The sequence below is a fragment of the Dendrobium catenatum genome, unplaced genomic scaffold (assembly GCF_001605985.2).
Source record: "Dendrobium catenatum unplaced genomic scaffold, ASM160598v2 fragScaff_scaffold_0, whole genome shotgun sequence".
NCBI lineage: Eukaryota > Viridiplantae > Streptophyta > Magnoliopsida > Asparagales > Orchidaceae > Dendrobium > Dendrobium catenatum.
The window spans coordinates 100,809-107,150 of record NW_021318462.1 but is presented as its reverse complement, the minus strand read 5'-3'; positions in this window follow the sequence as shown (position 1 = coordinate 107,150).

Genomic DNA, 6,342 nt, shown 5'->3' with positions numbered 1-6,342 from the left:
TCTTGAAGTTGCATATATGTAACAATGTAAAATAATTCGATTTAATAATGATGTCTATTTGTTCTACTTTCAGTATGACGTTTTGATCTTCCTTACATCTTAAATGTATCAGTTATGTTTAAAATATTTGCATTCTTCTTCTCACAAAATAATTCAAGTTGTTCAACAAATTATGCCACCTATCATTTCTCATATTTTAAAGTCTTTGTTTAGAAACTTTTACCAAAGTCATGACATTTATAATTTCTTCATCCTTTCTTTGCAGTACTTGTGATAACTTGTTTATAACTCATAATATAGTTTCCATCATATACAAATTGAAAATAAATTCAAAACTTTGCATAAATTGAAGTAAGAAATATGCTTCACCTTTTCACTCATTGTTAGATCACTCATGTATCACTATCTTGAGAACCTCTATTATAGACCCAAATATAATAATTAAACTAACAAGTGAATTATAATGGAAACCCAATGGGTATCTCCCGGAATTTGAAGAGCAATTTCTTGATTTAAATCTCAACCTTTTGTAACTCCTCTATATTTTAGTTGCTCAATAATTTTGTTATAATATTTTTTTAGCATCTCTTCTTTTGCATGAACTATAAAAATTATTTAATAAATTAGCCACAATATTCAAGAAGAAAACAACTTGCATATAATTTTTTTACAACTGCAACTATTGTTAATTAAAGTTGGTGTGCAAAACAATGTAAATAATAAGCTGAATAATTTTCTTTCATGATTAATATTTTTTAGTCCTTTAAACTCACCACACATGTTACTTACTCCGTCGTAATCTTGTCCACACAATTGTGTCACATTCAACCCATACTTAGTTAAAAATGATTCTATAACCATCTTTAGTGTTAGAGCTAACGTGTCCCTAATATGAATAATTCCAATAAAACACTTAATAACATACCCTTTTGTATCAATGTAACATAATGCAATATCAACTTATTCATTAACTTATATATCACGAGATTCATCAATTTAAATTGCAAAAATATCATTTTTTTTTAATTCATCGATTATAACATTTGAAACCTCAATAGCTACAGCTTCTATGATTTTTTCTAGATTTATGGAGTCATTAGTTTATTATTTCGATGAGTATTATCTAAAACAACTTCATTTATATCTTCATTATGGCTAGTAAGAAAGCACAAAAGTTCAAGAAAATTTCTTTTATTCTTCGAATTTTCTGATTCATCATGCCCACGAAATGTTAATCCTTGTTGCAAAAGGAAATGTACACAATCAACACTAGCATTTAATCATGTACTATAATCTTTGTGATTTTAATAAAAAGATATTTCAAAAGCAAAATGTATATATCTTTTTTAATGCATTAAATCTTCATATTTATGTCTAGCTATATGATGTACACTATTGATATTACCAACATGAATATGAGGTCTATCGTTTTTTTTTAATTTCTAAAACTTTTTGTGTCAAAACTGTCACCGCTAGGTTGTTCTCAAATCTGAGGTCTATATATATAACAAAATAAATAATAAGCAGCATCTTTGCTTATATTATATTCTAACCAAGTTTTGTACTCATCAAATCATACAAGATTTAATCTACAAAATTTATCTTTAATTTGTGTGTGCGGGAACTAATGATCATGTGGTTGACACAATCTTTTCAGCAAGTAATATCTCCGAAAACTATCCCTCCTATTAGGATGATAATTCAAAAAAAAAAATTCTCAATGTAGGATCGACAGGGATATCAGCAAAATTTGTTTCTACGCAGTTTTCTTTAATTTGTGTATTATTTTTCTCACATAAAATTTTCTGATCATATCTTTCAAATTTTCTTTTGAAATACCTTTCCATTCTAATTTGAATAAAAATGAGATTAAAAATGATAAATTTTATGTTAATCAAATGATAAATAACTAATGTATGCTTAACATATATAAAAGAGATCTCTATTTAGAAAATATACCAGTCACCTATTACAGAGCAGTAGAGCACTCAAAATTCTTTGCTTTTGGAAATGTCCATGAATGCAAAAATTACAACCTTAACCATTTTTGCTATGAAGATCTATAATATCTAATTATATATGCATCAATGACAGATTAAAAAATTCATTGAAGTGGTACAAAGTGCACTTCTAAACTTTCACTCAATAAAAATATTCATTGAAGTAGTAATGAAAAGAGAAGCTGTCAATGAAAATACACTATTAAGAATCATAACTGAAACATATTAGAAGATGAACACAAATTTCAATGAACATGCAACGAGCATTGATATATCATCAAAAAATTATGTTGATCGGGAACAAATCTCGAAGCAAAATCATGTTGGAAGCTTCAAAAATTAAATCAGAATCCATCTGAAATCTAATTTCAACAAACATATAATCGAACTGAATGTCTCAGAACTACAAACTCAACGACAGCAAATTCGACTCAATTTGAGCCCAAGTTGGTCCAAATCAAAGGCCCGAAGCACATTCGGAAGGTTCAAACCACAATTTGGATTGGCAAACAATTTTCAATCGTGATATGCTAAAACTATAAATAGACCCCTCATTTCTCTAGAGAGGGGACCGAAGGAGAGGAAGAAGAAGAGAAGAGAAAAAGAGGAGGGAAGAAACTCCACCTCAACCACCGCCAGAGTTCCGCCCGACTTTCAAGTGAAGCCGGAGTTCCGTCCGACTTCCAAGTAACGCTGGAGTTACTTACGACCTTCAAGTGATGTCGCATTTCCATTCAAACTCCAAGTGATGCTGGAATTCTGCCCGAACTCCAAGTTACGCCAGAGTTCTTCCCAAACACTAAGTGGCATTGGAGTTCTGCCCAACCTTTAAGTGACACCAGAGTTCCACGCGAACTCTAAGTGATGCTGGAATTTTGCCTGACCTCCAAGTGACGCTGGAGTTCCTACTGAACTCCAAGTGGCGTCAGAGTTTTGCCTGACCTTCAAGTGACGCCAAAGTTTCGCCCAAACTTCAAGTTCTGAACTCCAAGTGATGATGGAATTCTACCCGACCTCCAAATGACATTAGAGCTCTGTCTGACAACCGACTGATGTTAATTTTTTGCCCGGACACCGATTGACATTAGACTTCTACCTGACACCGGACCTCCGCCCATCGACATCTTCCTACCGGACACTAAACTTCTGCCCAATACTAGATTCCATCAGACTTCTACCCATCGTTAGACTTTTGTTCAAAGTTGGACATTCGTCAGACTCCTATCCAACACTAGACTTATGTACATCGATATACTTCTACCTGACATCATCCTTCCGGCCTTCGTCATCAGAAAACAATCCGTTCGACCTCTATAGCCTACTGACTACGGTCCTTCTGACTTACGTCGCCCACCGACTATATTCCTTTCGACCTTCGTCGCCTTCTGACTTACGTCGCCCACCGACTATAGTCATTCTAACCAAACAAACACATCAACAGTGATACTTTGTATCCCCACCATGTAATGTACTCTATAAGATTTACATCAAGCCAAGGCATTACACCCAAATAAGGACCTCATTTGTATTCAATTGCAATTAATAGTGGATTCATTCAAATTGGGCTAGGCCCCGTGATTTTTCCCTCCTTTTTAGGAGTTTTTCATGTAAAAATATTAGTGTCTCTAGTGAATGACGCACCCTCTCTTTTTATATGTGTGTGTACTGCATCTTTGTTTATATTTCTCTACCACTGTGAATACTCCAGGACATAACAGTTTGGTGCCGTCTGTGGAAACCTGATTCCCGACTAGGGGGCAATTTTTGCTCCAACTTCAAAAGGTCTTACATTTCAACTTTTTGACTTCAGCTATTGATGCATCAATTTCATGAAAATTAGATTCAAATAGGGGGGGCAACTTTAACTCCAATTGTAGTCAAGAAGATCCCTTAAATACTTTCAACTTCAAGATGATATTTCAGGAAAAATTCCAGCAAATACAAAGATACTTCATATCACTTATAAGCTTTATTTAATTATTTATTGGACTTCTACTCCTTGGTCAATGTCTTAATCTCGACTTCAAAAAAGCAGTAACGATCTAAAGATATACCCTTCTTTACTTTTGATTCATGATACATGAGACGTTCGCCCCCTCCTAATCAAGGCATAATCAATCACAGGGGGGGATTTGATTTGATCTCTTCCACACATGTTAACATTATCGAGCAGGACTCTGACATACAACCTCAAATAGAATAAACATCCTTGGTGGATTCTCTCGACCTATTCTAAATAGGTTAACATCATCAAGCAAAGGTTATGTTATATAACCTTGGATAGACTATATATCCTTAGTGAATTCTCTCGACCTCTTTCATATAGGTTAACGTCATCGAGCAGTGCTCTAACATACAACCTCGAATATGTCAAACATCATTGGTGGATTCTCTCAACATCTTCCAAACATGTTAACATCATCAAGCAAAGGCTTTGATATACAATCTCGAATAGGTCATATATCCTTGGTGGATTCTCTCAATCTTTTTCATATAGGTTAACATCGTCGAGCAGCGCTCTGACATATAATATCGAATATGTCATACATCCTTTGTGAATTTTCTCGACCTTTTTCACATAGGTTAACATCATCGAGAAAGGGTATTACTCATGAAAATACTCAGTAAATTTATTTACAAATGCAACAACAAAAAATTAACATACTTATAGTGTTTTCTTAAATATTTGATATAAATGAAGAGATTTTTAAAAGGGAAAGGTTTAGCTCATGCTAGTAATAACTCTCAACCTTGTGGAGCTGAAGATATATCAATCTACTGCGGCCAATCCAAAAGCACATCTTGAAACCCTAGGTGGCCCAATGAACAAAACGTCGTGCTTATCGAGCTTCTCTTTGAGCAATTCATGCACGACAATATATGTAATGGAAACTTAAGGACGGAGTAGTGGTCAAATCTTATCGTTGTTTTGAATAGAAGATTGGGTATAATTTACACTGAATTATCAGTAATGATTGGGTTCAAGAATATGAAAGCTGACTTCCGAATGCTTTATCAACTTACGAATCACAGTGGTTGGGGTTGGGATGAGAAATTACACATTCTGATTGCTAATGATGAACTTTGAGATGAAATTGTACATGTAATATTAATCTTATTTATTTTACAAAAAGGTATAACAACACATTATGTTAATCAATGTTGTATAATGAAAATATAGGTGACTCCAAAGCTATTACGATTTCATCGACATACATTTCACCAATACAAAAATTTTGAAAAATTTTGTGCAGATAATATAGCTGTTGGGAGCGGTGCAAAATGCAATAAAATAACATCCAACCCAATAAGTTTAGAGGTGGACGATACCCCTCAATTCAAATATGAATTTCTTACAAGTAATGGTGTTGCGTACGAGTTCAAAGGAATCCCAACAAGTGATCACCCCGATGCAACAGACTATATGCCACCATCTTTCGAACACACTGCATTTCAAATGGTTGGCTCTAAGCGATCAAGTGAAGAACCAACCAAAAGTATAAGGCGACCACGGAAAAAGGGAGGTTTAGATAACCTAAATAAATTGTTGGTGGAGTCTAACAAAAATGCTGTAGCTTTTAAAGAAACGGTTGTAAGAAGAAACCCATACACAATGACTGAATGTTTGCAAAAACTAGGCACTGTAGAGAACTTAACAATGGAAGCTCTATTAGCTATTGTTGATTGCACCATTTGGCGGATATCGATATCACTTGGCAGATTATCATGGATGTGCTTCTTGGCGATACACTGTTGAGCAAGAATTATTAAACCATAGGCACACATAGTTATGCAATGTGTTTGAATAAACTTTTTAGATATGGAAGGAATGTTTTCAGGTTTTGACCCGAATGCGGCAGTTTCTATTGAATGTTCAAGCAGATATAGTTATAGCTTGTGCCATTTTACATAACTTCATTGGCCGATATCACGGACATGACCTCTACTTTAACATGTCACAGACTGAAATACAGCATGATGCTCTAGGTGGGGAAGTTGATATAACTGAAGAGGATCCCAATTTACATGCATCAATAATAGAAAGAATTCACGGCAGGGCGAAGCTATAAGACAAAATATTTCCATTGATTTATGGAATGCTTGGGTAAGAATTTTGTTTTGTATTATATATCTTTCATAGATTATATTTTATAATTAATTAATTCATTTCTTTATTTCAGATTGTAAGTCAAAGAAATCAATCGGCTTGAGAAATTTTTTTTTCAATATTCTACGTATATGAAGTCAACCAAAGAATTGAAAATTACTCTTACTTATGACTTCTTCTTTCTTGTTTGCTAATATTAGTTTGTCATTTCCTCTATTTTGAAATTTTCATTAA